Here is a 17,426-nt window from a genome sequence, read left to right on the forward strand (position 1 = left end):
AAAACAGTCTTCCTCTGGCTTTAGGGCCCAGCAACTCTTGGTGCAAACCCAAGTAAAAGCTGCTTCTGTAGCTTAATCCCAAAGCATTGGTCTTGTAAACCAAAGACTGAAGAGTAAATTCCTCCTGAAGCTCAAGATAGAGAGAATCTAACTCCCATAGCTAACCCCCAAAGCTAGCATTCTATTTAAATTATATCTTGTCTAAATAGCTTAAATAAAGCATAGCACTGAAAATGCTAAGATGGATCTTAAAAAATCCTTTAGACACAAAGGTTTGGTCCTAGCCTTGAAATCAGTTTTTACTTAATATATACATGCAAGTCTCCACACCCCTGTGAAAACGCCCTTAAATCCCCACTAGGGATAAGGAGCTGGTATCAGGCACAAACACACCCAAGACACCTAGCTATGCCACACCCACAAGGGCTCTCAGCAGTAATTAACATTGAGTATGAGCGAAAGCTTGACTCAGTCAAAGTAAAAAGAGCCGGCAAATCTGGTGCCAGCCGCCGCGGTTACACCACGTGGCTCAAATTGATTATTATCGGCGTAAAGCGTGATTAAAGTTTTAACAAATTAAAATTAAATTAAGATTAAGCTGTAACACGCTTGTTATTAAGAAATCCAAAACGAAAGTTATTTTAATTAACATAACTTGATCCCACGACAGCTAAGAAACAAACTAGGATTAGATACCCTACTATGCTTAGCCGTAAACTTTTAACTACACCACAAATCGCCCGGGAACTACGAGCAAAGCTTAAAACCCAAAGGACTTGACGGTACCCCATATCCACCTAGAGGAGCCTGTCCTACAACCGATAACCCCCGATTAACCTCACCATTTTTAGTTATTCAGCCTGTATACCTCCGTCGTCAGCTTACCCCGTGAGCGAAATATAGTGAGCTTAATGTCTTTACACCAATACGTCAGGTCAAGGTGCAGCAAATAAAATGGGAAGAGATGGGCTACACTTTCTAACATAGAAAATACGAAAGACTACATATGAAACCTAGTCAGAAGGCGGATTTAGCAGTAAAAAGATAACAGAGAGTTCTTTTTAATCTGGCACTGGGGTGTGTACACACCGCCCGTCACCCTCTTCTCAGCTAAACTATAGTTTTTAACAACTCTTACGCCACATAGAAGAGGTAAGTCGTAACATGGTAAGTATACCGGAAGGTGTGCTTGGAAACGAAGTGTAACTTAATGAAAGTATCCCGCTTACACCGAGAAATTATTTGTGAAAATCAAATCACCTCGAGCTAAAAATCTAGCCACACCCAATCAAATGACACTTAAAAATTACGTTTATTTAATTAAAACATTTTAACAGTTTAGTAAAGGCGATTGAAAAATTCTTATGAGCTATATATAAAGTACCGCAAGGGAATAATGAAATAAAAATGAAATAGCTATTAAGCACAATAAAGTAAAGACTAACTCTTGTACCTTTTGCATCATGGTTTAACAAGTCTAATCAAGCAAAAAGATCTTAAGTTTGACCCCCCGAAACTAAGTGAGCTACTTCAAGGCAGCCCAAAGAGCAAACCCGTCTCTGTCGCAAAAGAGTGGGAAGACCTTCAAGTAGAGGTGATAGACCTAACGAACTTAGTGATAGCTGGTTGCTCAGGAAAAGGATTTTAGTCCCGCCTAAAAGTTTATTGTTACCTAAAAACTCAATATTAACTTTAGAGTAATTCAAATAAGGTACAGCCTATTTGAAACAGGATACAACCTTCACTAATGGGTAATTAAAATAATTTAACAACCAAGTAGGCCTAAAAGCAGCCACCTTTTTAATAGCGTCAAAGCTTAATTGTTTTATTATTAAATTTCTTCATCAAATATTAACCCTTTAATAGTACTGAGCACTTCTATATTTTTATAGAATTTTTTATGTTAAAACTAGTAACAAGAACAAGACCTTCTCTAACAATGCATATGTAAATCAGAAAGGACACACCACTGCTAATTAACATGCCTGAGTATAAAGTAGTAACCCAACAAGAAAATTCAACTAAATCTCATGTTAACCTAACACAAGAGCATTACAAGAAAGATTAAAAGAAAAAGAAGGAACTCGGCAAATATTAACCCCGCCTGTTTACCAAAAACATCGCCTCTTGACTAACATAAGAGGTCCAGCCTGCCCAGTGATATAATTCAACGGCCGCGGTATCCTAACCGTGCGAAGGTAGCGTAATCACTTGCCCTTTAAATAAGGGCTAGTATGAATGGCATCACGAAGGTTATACTGTCTCCTTTCTCTAATCAGTGAAACTAATCTCCCCGTGAAGAAGCGGGGATGAACTTATAAGACGAGAAGACCCTATGGAGCTTTAAACAAATAACAATTGCTATAAATATCCAAATTTCAGAATTATAAAATTTATTTTTAGCAATTTGATTACTAGTTTTAGGTTGGGGTGACCGCGGAGTAAAAATTAACCTCCACATTGAAAGAAATACTTTCTAAACAAAAAACTACAACTTTATGTATCAATAAATTGACATCAATTGACCCAATATTTTTGATCAACGAACCAAGTTACCCTAGGGATAACAGCGCAATCTACTTCAAGAGCCCATATCGACAAGTAGGTTTACGACCTCGATGTTGGATCAGGGTACCCCAGTGGTGCAGCCGCTACTAACGGTTCGTTTGTTCAACGATTAAAACCCTACGTGATCTGAGTTCAGACCGGAGAAATCCAGGTCAGTTTCTATCTATAAAGAGTTTATTCTAGTACGAAAGGACCGAAAAAACATGGCCTATGTTTAATACAAGCCATAATTTAATTTATGTTAAAAACTCAATAAATTATTAATCTAACATTTAACTTAAGATAAAAGTAGTTAGCGTAGCAAAATCTGGCATTGCAAAAGATCTAAACCCTTTCTATAGAGATTCAAATTCTCTCACTAACTTTGAACCTAATAAATGTAATTTTTCCACTATTTTATATTGCCCCCATTCTTTTGGCAGTTGCATTCTTTACCCTAATTGAACGAAAAGTTTTAGGGTATATGCAACACCGCAAAGGCCCTAATGTAGTAGGCCCCACGGGTCTTCTTCAACCTATTGCTGACGGGGTAAAACTTTTTATTAAAGAACCCATTCGACCCTCCACTTCATCTCAAACCCTTTTTTTATTAGCCCCCACCTTAGCTTTATCCCTAGCCATAATTATCTGAACCCCTATTCCCATGCCAATTTCTTTTTCAGATATAAATCTAAGCATCTTATTTATTTTAGCTCTGTCAAGCCTCACAGTTTATTCTATTTTAGGCTCCGGATGATCATCAAATTCCAAATATGCTTTAATCGGTGCACTACGAGCAGTTGCACAAACTATCTCGTATGAAGTCACATTAGCACTAATTCTTTTATGTGCAATTCTTTTAGCCAGCAACTTTACACTACAAAATCTTAATGTTGCCCAAGAATCCATTTGAATAATTTTTCCAATTTGGCCCCTAGCAATAATATGATTTATTTCAACTCTAGCTGAAACTAATCGAGCACCATTCGACTTAACCGAGGGGGAGTCTGAACTAGTTTCTGGGTTTAATGTAGAATATGCAGGCGGCCCATTTGCATTATTTTTTTTAGCAGAATATGCAAATATTTTAATAATAAATACTATCTCTTCTATTATTTTCTTGGGCTCCTCCACCCTTATTTTTTTAATTTCCACACTCTCTATTATAACTAAAGTTACTTTACTTTCAATAATGTTTTTGTGAGTTCGAGCCTCATATCCACGATTTCGCTATGATCAGCTAATACACCTTGTATGAAAAAACTTTCTGCCCTTAACATTGGCACTAGTAATCTGACACATTGCCACCCCAATTTCAATATTTTTTACACCCCCAATTATATAGAAATGTGTCTGAAAGATAAGAATCTCCTTGATAGGGAGAATAATAGGAGTTCAAACCTCCTCATTTCTTTAGAAAAATAGGAATTGAACCTATAACTGGGAGATCAAAACTCCCCATAATTCCATTTTACCACTTTCTAGTAAAGTCAGCTAAATAAGCTTTTGGGCCCATACCCCAAATATGTTGGTTAAACCCCCTCCTTTATTAATTAATCCATATGCCCTATCAACTATCTTTATAAGTCTATTTATTGGAACAATTTTAACTCTTTCAAGTCAACATTGAATGCTAGCCTGAATTGGACTAGAAATCAATACAATAGCAATTATTCCTCTAATAACAATTGTTCCTCACCCCCGAGCCACTGAAGCCGCAACAAAATACTTTCTTACACAAGCAACAGCATCAGCACTAATTTTATTTTCTAGCACAATAAATGCATGAATTACAGGAGAATGAACAATTAATTCTAATATTAATGATACTTTAGCTATTTTATTATCTATCGCCATTCTTATAAAACTCGGAGTCGCCCCATTTCACTTCTGATTACCAGAGGTCCTGCAAGGAATTTCACTTAAAACTGGACTTATTTTATCAACATGACAAAAATTAGCCCCTATAGCACTTCTAATTCAATTAGCACCTTTCATTAACCTTAACCTCATGCTGTTATTAGGCCTCTTATCAACAATGATTGGGGGCTGAGGCGGTATTAACCAAATACAAATTCGAAAAATTCTAGCATTCTCTTCAATTGCCCACTTAGGTTGAATAGTGGCAGTATTAAAAATCTCCCCTCAACTTTCCTTAACAAACTTTTACATCTATATTTTATTAACATCAACCCTCTTTTTAACTTTTTTATCATTAAACACAAAAAACATTTCTGAATTATCAACCTCTTGATCTAAAGCCCCCACCTTAACTGCCCTCTCCCTACTTTTGCTACTCTCACTAAGTGGTCTCCCCCCACTAACCGGGTTTATACCTAAATGATTTATTGCACAAGAAATAGTTAAACAAGATTTAACAGTATTCGCACTAATAATTTTATTATCAACACTCCTCAGTCTATTTTTTTACTTACGCTTAACTTACACTATATCTCTTACACTAGCCCCAAATACCTCCAATACCCCCTCTACTTGAATTTATAAACAAAAAAATATTATAGCAGCTCCAATTATTTTTTCCCTAATAATTCTCCCAATTTCCCCAATAATCATAATCCTTATTTAAGAAACTTAGGATAATCAAAACCAAGAGCCTTCAAAGCCCTTAATAGAAGTTAAAATCTTCTAGTTTCTGTAAGACTTGTAGAATATTAATCCACATCTTCTAAATGCAACTCAGACGCTTTAATTAAGCTAAAATCTTCTAGAATGACGGGCCTTGATCCCACAATACTTTTAGTTAACAGCTAAATACTCTATCCAGTGAGCTTCATTCTACTTCTCCCGGTTTTTAAAAACGGGAGAAGCCCCGGCAGAACTTCTTCTGCTTCTTGAGGTTTGCAACCTGACGTGTGACACCCCGGAGCCTGGTAAAGGAAGGATTTAAACCTTCATGCTCGGGGCTACAACCCGCCGCCTGTTTCGGCCACTTTACCTGTGATAATTACCCGTTGACTATTTTCAACTAATCATAAAGACATTGGAACCCTGTACCTAGTATTTGGGGCGTGAGCTGGTATGGTCGGGACCGCTTTAAGTCTTCTTATTCGAGCTGAACTAAGTCAACCCGGCTCCCTACTAGGTGATGATCAAATTTATAATGTTATTGTCACCGCCCACGCCTTTATTATAATTTTCTTTATAGTCATGCCCATCATAATCGGCGGCTTCGGTAACTGACTAGTACCCTTGATAATTGGAGCTCCAGATATAGCTTTCCCCCGTATAAATAATATGAGCTTTTGGCTCCTTCCCCCATCTTTCCTCCTTCTTTTAGCATCAGCTGGGGTCGAAGCTGGAGCAGGAACTGGTTGAACCGTTTATCCTCCATTAGCAGGCAACCTGGCCCATGCTGGGCCATCCGTAGACCTAACTATCTTCTCACTTCATTTAGCTGGTGTATCCTCAATTCTGGGCGCAATTAATTTTATCACAACTATCATTAATATAAAACCTCCATCAATAACTCAATACCAAACACCTCTATTTGTTTGGTCTGTGTTAATCACCGCAGTTCTTCTTTTATTATCACTACCAGTTTTAGCAGCCGGCATTACCATACTCCTGACAGACCGTAATCTTAATACAACATTTTTTGACCCCGCAGGTGGAGGCGACCCAGTTCTTTATCAGCATCTATTCTGATTTTTTGGCCACCCAGAAGTCTATATTCTTATCCTCCCTGGCTTTGGAATTATTTCTCACGTAGTAGCTTATTATTCTAGCAAAAAGGAGCCTTTCGGGTATATAGGCATGGTTTGAGCTATAATATCAATTGGATTATTAGGCTTTATTGTGTGAGCTCACCATATGTTTACAACAGACTTAAATGTTGATACTCGAGCATATTTTACTTCCGCAACAATAATTATTGCTATTCCTACAGGAGTTAAAGTTTTTAGTTGACTGGCCACAATGCACGGCGGAATCATTAAGTGAGACGCTGCCATATTGTGAGCCCTTGGGTTCATTTTTTTATTTACTGTAGGCGGACTTACAGGAATTGTACTAGCCAATTCTTCCTTGGACATTGTTCTTCATGATACTTATTATGTAGTTGCTCATTTTCACTATGTTTTATCTATAGGAGCAGTTTTTGCTATTATAGCCGGATTTGTTCACTGATTTCCTTTATTTACAGGATATACTCTTCACAACTCTTGAACTAAAATTCATTTTGGAGTAATATTTGCTGGAGTAAATTTAACCTTTTTCCCACAACATTTTCTCGGCCTAGCGGGGATGCCACGACGATATTCTGATTACCCTGACGCCTACACACTCTGAAATACAGTATCATCTATTGGTTCTCTAATTTCTTTAGTGGCTGTAATTATTATAATATTTATTATTTGAGAAGCCTTCTCATCAAAACGACTCTTTTCGTCTGTTGAAATAGCACCAACAAATGTAGAATGATTATATGGATATCCACCTCTTCACCACACATATGAAGAAGCCACTTTTTCTCAAATAAATAAAACAAGAAAGAAGGGAATTGAACCCCTATATTCTGGTTTCAAGCCAGACACATAACCACTCTGTCACTCTCTTTGAGGTATTAGTTAATTATAACATTACCTTGTCAAGGTAAAATAATGGGTTAAATCCCCATATACCTCTAATGGCCCACCCACTTCAACTAGGTTTTCAAGATGCATCTTCCCCTATTATGGAAGAACTTCTACACTTTCATGACCACGCACTAATAGCAGTATTTCTTATTAGTGCCTTAGTATTATATATTATTTCTACCTTAATGAGTACTAAACTTTCAAACACTAACACAATTGATGCCCAAGAGATTGAGATAGTGTGGACTATTATACCTGCTATTATTTTAATTGTTATTGCACTACCATCGCTTCGTATTCTTTATTTAATAGACGAGATTAGCAACCCAGATATTACAATTAAAGCTATCGGACATCAATGATATTGAAGCTACGAATATTCCGACTTCACTAACTTAAACTTTGACTCTTATATAACCCCAACAAAAGATCTTTTGCCAGGTCAATTTCGTCTTCTAGAAGTTGATAACCGAATAACTATCCCCACAAGTATGGCAACCCGAGCCCTAATCACAGCAGAAGATGTACTTCACTCATGAGCAGTTCCATCTCTAGGAGTTAAAACTGACGCAATCCCAGGACGCCTAAACCAAACCTCATTTCTTGTATCTCGGCCCGGAGTTTTTTACGGACAGTGCTCAGAAATCTGTGGGGCAAACCATAGTTTTATACCTATTGTAGTAGAATCTTTACCTATTAAAGAGTTTCTGAGCTGATCTACTGCCTCAGTAAATACATCATTAAGAAGCTATATGACAGCGATAGCCTTTTAAGCTGTAGACAGGTGGCCGCAACCACCCTTAATGAATGCCCCAGCTAGACCCCTCCCCATGATTCTTAATCTTTTTTGTATCATGACTAATTTTTCTTATTTTTATACCAGCAAAAACATCAAAATATTACTATTTAAATGATCCCTCCTCTAAAACTTACAGCGGCCTTAATAAATCATGATCTTGGCCATGACCTTAAATCTATTTAATCAATTTGCATCACCCACTCTTATAGGACTTCCATTAGTCTTTATTGCCCTCCTAATACCGTGACTTTTAACCCCAACCCCATGCAAACGATGAATGCCCAACCGCATTATAACGCTTCAGTCTTGATTTACAAAAACATTTTCTAAACAAATCTTTTCCCCCCTGAGCAATTCAGGCCACAAATGAGCCCTCCTATTAGCTTCCTTAATAATTTTCCTTCTTGGAATAAATATACTCGGACTCCTACCATACACATTTACACCAACCACTCAACTTTCATTAAACTTGGGCCTAGCTATTCCGTTATGACTAGCAACCATTGCAATTGGGTTTCGAAATCAATTTACTATATCTATCGGACACTTCCTTCCAGAAGGTACCCCAACACCACTAATTCCAATCTTAATTATTATTGAAACCATCAGCCTATTTATTCGCCCCTTAGCTCTTGGCGTTCGATTAACAGCAAACCTTACTGCAGGCCACTTATTAATTCAACTTATTTCTACAGCAACAATAGCTTTATTATTTACATCACCACTTGTTTCTACTCTTACATTTCTTACCCTTCTTTTACTCACTGCCTTAGAAATCGCTGTTGCAATAATCCAAGCTTATGTTTTTGTTTTATTATTAAGTCTTTATTTACAAGAAAATACTTATGGCACACCAAGCTCATGCTTTCCACATAGTCGACCCTAGTCCATGACCCCTAACAGGGGCCACAGCAGCATTCATGTTAACGACCGGCCTAGCTATATGATTCCACTTTAGGTCTAATCCTAATGTTTATAACTATATATCAATGATGACGTGACATTATCCGCGAAGGAACTTTTCAAGGTCACCACACAGTACCTGTACAAAAAGGCCTACGCTACGGCATAATTCTATTTATTACCTCCGAAGTCTTTTTTTTCATTGGATTTTTTTGGGCTTTTTATAATGCTAGTCTGACCCCATCATTTGAAACAGGAGAATGTTGACCCCCGGCAGGTATTTTCCCATTAAATCCGTTTGAAGTCCCTTTACTCAATACCGCAGTTCTACTTGCATCAGGGGTGTCCTTATATGTCTCAATTTACTGATGAGGCTCATGTTTTCTTAGTATAATAAGTACCTATGACTTCCAATCATTTAGCCCCAGTTAAATCCCGGGAGAAAATAATAACACTATTTATCTTAATTACAATTATACTAGCTATTTTTCTAGCCACAATAAGCTTCTGATTGCCAATTATAAGTCCCGACTCAGAAAAACTATCCCCCTATGAGTGCGGATTTGACCCCCTAGGTTCAGCACGATTACCTTTTTCCATACGTTTTTTTTTAATCGCAATCCTATTTCTTTTGTTTGATTTAGAAATTGCCCTTCTTCTTCCCACCCCTTGAGCAACTCAATTGTTCAACCCTGTAACAACAACCCTCTTTGCATCAATTATTCTTATCCTTCTCACCTTTGGCCTAATTTACGAATGAATCCAAGGCGGTTTAGAGTGAGCCGAATGAGATATTAGTCTAAAAAGATAGCTGATTTCGACTCAGCAGATTATGGCTCAGCCCATAATATCTCTATAATAACACACGAATCTTGACTATTTTCAGCCACATTTTTTCTTGGCCTTATTGGTATCTCCTTCCATCGAACACACCTGTTGTCAACCCTTCTATGTTTAGAGAGCATAATGTTATCTATTTTTATTGGTCTGGGGCTGTGAAGCCTAAAATTATCTATAATACCCTCACTAATATACCCCCTTATTATGCTTACAATATCTGCGTGTGAAGCTGGCCTGGGATTAGCTTTAATAGTTGCTACGGCCCGCTCACACGGCACTGACAATCTTAATTTACTAAACCTTTTACAATGCTAATAATTGCAACCCCACTTTTTATTTTACTTATTTCAACATGACTAACCCCTCATAAGCGGTTGTGAGAAGTTATCTCAGCCCAGTCTTTAGCAATTGCCATTTTAGCTACCTCATGATTTTGTACTAAAGGAACATCAACTTTAAATTCTTATTTTATTATTGACGAAATCTCTTCCCCCCTTCTAGTATTAACATGCTGACTTACAGCCCCAACACTCATTGCAAGTCAAAGCAAACTTATTAAAGAGCCAATTTCTCGCCAACGAGCCTTTATTTTTACTATTATTATACTTCAAACTACTACTCTACTAGCATTTATAGTAGATAACATAATATTATTTTTTATTATATTTGAATCAACTATGATTCCTACACTTATTATTATTACGCGATGAGGCGCCCAAAAAGAACGCATGCTAGCCGGAACTTATCTTTTATTTTATACGTTATTTGGTTCAATAGCCCTTCTAACTGCACTTTTATTTTTCTACGAAAATTTTGGCACACTTTCAATGTCTCTTATTAAAGAGAGCCCAATTGAATATTATTCACCAACTAATGCCCTAGCATGATGAGCTGCCTGCTTTCTAGCCTTTTTGGTTAAAATGCCTCTCTACGGAGTACACCTTTGACTGCCAAAAGCCCACGTAGAAGCCCCAATTGCAGGCTCAATAATCTTGGCCGGCACTCTTCTTAAACTTGGGGGGTACGGAATTCTACGAATCGCAGTCCTAATAAACGACTCATTTACCTCAATGGCCGCCCCATTGATCGTCTTCTCTCTTCTAGGGGTCTTACTCTCAGCAGCCTTATGTACCCGACAAACAGACTTAAAATCCCTAATTGCTTTCTCCTCTGTAAGCCACATGGGGTTAGTCATCGCAGCATCAATAGTGAAGACAGACTGGAGCATCGCTGGTGCAATAATTTTAATAATTTCTCACGGACTTATTTCATCCGCCCTATTTTGTTTAGCAAACACCTCTTATGAACGTACTAATACCCGCACCTTAATATTATTACAAGGCACCCAAATTATTTTCCCATTGGCCGCAGCATGATGACTCATAGCAACTCTTTTAAACATAGCCCTTCCCCCCTCACCAAATTTTATTGGAGAAATTTCTATTTTAACATCTCTATTTCAATGATCAAATTTTACTTTAGTTATTACCGGACTTAGTATTATTTTTACCACATCATATTCCCTCTATCTATTTTGATCTTCCCAGCGAGAACAAATTCCATCACACATTAAATTAATAATACCAACTCAATCTCGAGAACATATTTTATTTGCCCTCCACATTATTCCTGCCTTACTACTATCATTAAATCCCGGTCTATTATTCTAGTGAATATAGTTTATAAAAATTTTAGTTTGTGATTCTAAAGATGGGGAATAATCCTCCCCTGTTCACCGAATTTGATAGGATAAACAAAAACTGCTAACTATTTGTTTCTGTAGTTCGACTCTATAGCAAACTCAATGCCTTTATTCTAAATAATCTTTAATAAAAGCTATGAATCTCCCAACAGCTGCACTTTCATGCTATTTCTTAAGTATACTGACTATTATAATTCCCCTAATTAACCCTAGTTCAATAAATTTTCACTTTAAAACAAAAACTGCAATTAAAACAGCTTTTTTTATTTCTATTGTGCCTTTATTTTTCTTTATTAATGATAACTCACAATCAACAACTGTTACCTGAAAATGATTTAATATTCTTGCCACCCCCTTAGATATTACTATTCAACTTGATCAGTATTCCATTATTTTTATTCCTGTCGCCTTAATGGTTACTTGAAGTATTATCGAATATTCTCTTTGGTATATAAATAATGATTTTAAAATTCAACTTTTTTTTAAATACCTTCTTATTTTTCTCTTGGCAATAATACTCCTTGTGTCAGCAGGAAACTTTCTTATATTATTTGTCGGCTGAGAAGGTGTAGGTATTATATCCTATTTACTAATTGGATGATACTTTACACGTAGTAATGCCGGAGCAGCTGCCCTTCAAGCTGTTTTGTATAATCGAATTGGCGATATCGGTTTCTTATTTTCTATGTTTTGATTAATTTCCTCATACAACTCAATTGACTTAAATTTTGTCTTTTCCATAAATAATTCTACCCCCCTTATTATTGCTTTTATTATCGCAGCCGCAAGCAAATCCGCACAATTTGGACTTCATCCATGACTAGCCTCCGCCATAGAAGGCCCTACCCCTGTGTCTGCCCTACTCCATTCTAGTACTATAGTAGTAGCAGGTGTATTTTTACTAATTCGCATTCACCCAATAATTAAAGATAATCAAACTGCTCTTACCACTTGTTTATGTCTGGGCGCAATCTCCACCGCCTTCGCAGCCACCTGTGCCTTAACACAAAATGATATCAAAAAAATTATTGCATTTTCAACATCCAGCCAACTGGGACTAATAGTTGTGGCTATCGGCTTAAATATGCCCCACTTAGCTTTTTTTCACATCTGCACTCATGCATTTTTTAAGGCAATACTTTTTTTATGCTCTGGGTCTATTATTCATAATCTTAATGACGAACAGGATATCCGAAAAATGGGAGGATTACAAAAAACCCTTCCTATTACCACGACATGTGTATCTATCGGTAGCTTAGCTCTTATAGGCACCCCCTATTTAGCAGGATTTTTTTCAAAAGACGCCATTATTGAAGCCATTAATACATCTAATGTTAATTCCTGAGCCCTAACTTTAACTATCATCGCTACATCATTTACAGCAGTCTACAGTCTTCGCGTAATTTTTTTTTGCATCTATAGCACACCCTCGACTTAACCCCATTCAACTGATGACAGAAACCGACTCTTTTACAAACCCAATTAAACGCTTAGCTATCGGAAGCATTATTGCTGGACTCATTATTAATCAAATTATTTTACCTTCAACCCCATTAAATTTAACTATACCCCTTTATTTAAAAATTACAGCTCTCGCCGTATCACTTTTAGGATTTATTATTGCCCTAGACTTAGCCAATATTTCATGAACTAAATTACCCCATCACAGTTTTCCCAAAACACTCAATACATCTTTTTATCCAACAATTTTTCATCGTCTACTACCCCATTATACACTTAACTTTAGTTTACAAACCTCCTCTCACCTTATTGACACACTCTGATTAGAAAAACTGGGGCCAAAAGGATTAACAGAATTGCAACTGCCCCCCATCATAAAAAATCAAGAAATCCATCAAGGAATAATTAAAGTTTATTTATCTATTTTTACTTTCACTATTTTAGTTTGCTTAATTACCCTACAGCTCGTAAGACACCACTATAATGGCCCCGAACTACCTCTAAGACTACAAATAAAGTTAATAATAAAGCCCACCCAACAATTAATAAAAAAATACCGCCCCATGAAAATATTATTGACACCCCACATCAATCACTTATATATATTAACCCCTCTCCTTCCACAACTACTTTTTCTTTTTTCCCCCCAATTATTCATCATGCAATTAAAAGAAAAGTATACGCCACTAAATAAACCAGTACCCCAGCGTTACCTCAAGCCTCAGGATAAGGTTCTGCCACTAAAGCAGCCGAATAAGCAAAAACTACCATTATTCCACCCAAATAAATTAAAAAAAGAACCAATGATAAAAAAGAAGCACCCCCATCTATTAAGATTAAACAACCAGCCCCGGCTGAACAAACTAATCCTAAAGCAGCATAGTAAGGTGAAGGATTTGAAGCCACTGCAAGTAAACCCCCAATTAAACTTAATTCAAATAGAATAGTCATAATTTTTACTGGGCCTCTAACCCAGACCTGTAATCTGAAAAACTACTGTTGAATTCAACTATAAAAACTAATGGCCCCCATTACACGTAAAACCCACCCAGTTCTAAAAATTGTTAACAATTCCCTCATCGACTTACCAACCCCCACAAACTTATCATTATGATGAAACTTCGGATCTCTTTTAGGTCTTTGCCTAATTGCACAAGTCATCACCGGATTATTTTTAGCAATACATTATACCGCAGATACTTCTATAGCATTTTCATCTGTAGCCCATATTTGTCGAGACGTTAATAACGGCTGACTATTACGAAATCTTCATGCAAATGGAGCATCTTTCTTCTTCATTTGTATTTATTTACATATCGGACGCGGCATTTATTACGGGTCATTTTTATTTAAAGAGACCTGAAATATTGGGGTTATTTTATTTTTTCTCGTTATAGCTACCGCATTTGTAGGATACGTTTTACCCTGAGGGCAAATATCCTTCTGAGGCGCCACAGTAATTACAAATTTATTATCTGCAGCACCTTATATTGGCCCAGACCTCGTTCAATGAATTTGAGGGGGATTTTCAGTAGACAACGCCACACTAACACGATTCTTCACATTTCACTTTATTTTACCCTTCATTGTTATAGGCTTAACAATACTTCACCTCTTATTTTTACACCAAACGGGGTCTTCTAATCCCACCGGCCTTAATTCTAATCCTGATAAAGTGCCCTTCCATACTTACTTCTCGTACAAAGACATTTTAGGGTTCACAGTGCTTCTTGCTCTATTAACTGTAATTTCCACATTCTCCCCCAATATTCTGGGGGACCCTGACAACTTTATTCCTGCTAACCCATTAGTAACACCTCCCCATATTAAACCTGAGTGATATTTTTTATTTGCCTACGCTATTTTACGTTCAATTCCAAATAAACTCGGCGGAGTCTTGGCCCTCTTGCTCTCCATTATGATCCTGTTCTTAATTCCTATTTTGCATACATCTCACCTCCGAACTTCTATGTTTCGACCCCTAACTAAATTATTATTTTGAACCCTTGTTGCCAATATAATAATTCTTACCTGAATCGGCGGTCAACCAGTAGAAGACCCTTACGTAATAATTGGTCAACTAACTTCAATTCTTTATTTTATTCTGTTTATTATTTTTATCCCTGCCCTCGGAGTAGTAGAAAACAAACTCACTCGCCTTAATTTTTAAGGCAGTTGTTAGTTTAATTCTCTCACCTCAGCATATGTAACCCTAACTTTATTGTTAGTATCTACATATTCAGAACATCGATTAATACTCATAAAATCTCTAAATCAGCATATTATGTTTTCTACAATATTATGTATTTAATTACACTAGTCATAATAGAACATCTCGCTCTCTACTCCAAAGTTAATAAATTACAATTTTTAATAAACATAATATGACTTCTAACATTTTTGTACAAAGTAACACTGGCCGTAATTGAGCATCCCGTCACTTTCCTCAAGAATATACTTACCAAAAATATTGATTTACACCCATAAAAATCTCTAAATCAGCATACTATGTACGATAAACCACTCTATGTATAATAGAGCATTCATCTACTTTCCCCAAGCATATCTTTGCCAAAGCCATCGATTAATACTCATAAAATCTCTAAATCAGCATATTATGTTTTCTACAATATTATGTATTTAATTACACTAGTCATAATAGAACATCTCGCTCTCTACTCCAAAGTTAATAAATTACAATTTTTAATAAACATAATATGACTTCTAACATTTTTGTACAAAGTAACACTGGCCGTAATTGAGCATCCCGTCACTTTCCTCAAGAATATACTTACCAAAAATATTGATTTACACCCATAAAAATCTCTAAATCAGCATACTATGTACGATAAACCACTCTATGTATAATAGAGCATTCATCTACTTTCCCCAAGCATATCTTTGCCAAAGCCATCGATTAATACTCATAAAATCTCTAAATCAGCATATTATGTTTTCTACAATATTATGTATTTAATTACACTAGTCATAATAGAACATCTCGCTCTCTACTCCAAAGTTAATAAATTACAATTTTTAATAAACATAATATGACTTCTAACATTTTTGTACAAAGTAACACTGGCCGTAATTGAGCATCCCGTCACTTTCCTCAAGAATATACTTACCAAAAATATTGATTTACACCCATAAAAATCTCTAAATCAGCATACTATGTACGATAAACCACTCTATGTATAATAGAGCATTCATCTACTTTCCCCAAGCATATCTTTGCCAAAGCCATCGATTAATACTCATAAAATCTCTAAATCAGCATATTATGTTTTCTACAATATTATGTATTTAATTACACTAGTCATAATAGAACATCTCGCTCTCTACTCCAAAGTTAATAAATTACAATTTTTAATAAACATAATATGACTTCTAACATTTTTGTACAAAGTAACACTGGCCGTAATTGAGCATCCCGTCACTTTCCTCAAGAATATACTTACCAAAAATATTGATTTACACTCATAAAAATCTCTAAATCAGCATACTATGTACGATAAACCACTCTATGTATAATAGAGCATTCATCTACTTTCCCCAAGCATATCTTTGCCAAAGCCATCGATTAATACTCATAAAATCTCTAAATCAGCATATTATGTACGATAAACCACTCTATGTATAATAGAGCATTCATCTACTTTCCCCAAGCATATCTTTGCCAAAGCCATCGATTAATACTCATAAAATCTCTAAATCAGCATATTATGTTTTCTACAATATTATGTATTTAATTACACTAGTCATAATAGAACATCTCGCTCTCTACTCCAAAGTTAATAAATTACAATTTTTAATAAACATAATATGACTTCTAACATTTTTGTACAAAGTAACACTGGCCGTAATTGAGCATCCCGTCACTTTCCTCAAGAATATACTTACCAAAAATATTGATTTACACCCATAAAAATCTCTAAATCAGCATACTATGTACGATAAACCACTCTATGTATAATAGAGCATTCATCTACTTTCCCCAAGCATATCTTTGCCAAAGCCATCGATAATTCCACATATTAAGACTCATATTAAATAATTATCAATAAAATATGAATGTAATACTCCTATAATTGCACGAAGGCGGATTATTAATTAATGAATAGGTAGACTTAAATGTACGAAGAACCCTAATACGTAGTTCAGGAGCATAACTAATACAATCAAAAATTAACCCGAGTCTTATCCAAATTTTATTAAATAATAAAGACTTACTATTTATTTATTGAGCTACTTAATCACTTCAAACATAAATATTCTTGTAATAGTTTATTTATATTTAACATTATCAGTATAAACATCTTAATAAGAACACCTATGTCCCAACTATATCAAGAATTTAAAATGTTGAATTGGACCTTTTTATCCTAGCAAACTAGAATATCATCCAACAATCCATTGAATAATAAACTTTAATGGTACTTTAATAAAATACAATAAATTATACACCCCCTTTAAATTTTTCATAACATGAATATGACCATCCAATACCCCAATAACTCAACATGAATCAATTGTTCGTTAGCTATCTTATCCTACATGGCCTAAAAAAAATCAAGGG

The 17,426-nt window shown here is 35.8% G+C and overlaps 1 non-coding gene across 1 annotated transcript; it reads left to right on the forward strand.

The window, feature by feature from the left end:
* The first annotated feature begins 267 nt into the window (after positions 1-267).
* Positions 268-1,200, forward strand: LOC142716076 (18S ribosomal RNA). Its single transcript, XR_012871376.1, has one exon. It is a non-coding gene; the product is annotated as an 18S ribosomal RNA (ribosomal RNA).
* Positions 1,201-17,426: the final 16,226 nt, after the last annotated feature.

This window comes from Rhinoderma darwinii, unplaced genomic scaffold (genome assembly GCF_050947455.1).
Source record: "Rhinoderma darwinii isolate aRhiDar2 unplaced genomic scaffold, aRhiDar2.hap1 Scaffold_4461, whole genome shotgun sequence".
NCBI classification, from domain to species: Eukaryota; Metazoa; Chordata; class Amphibia; order Anura; family Rhinodermatidae; genus Rhinoderma; species Rhinoderma darwinii.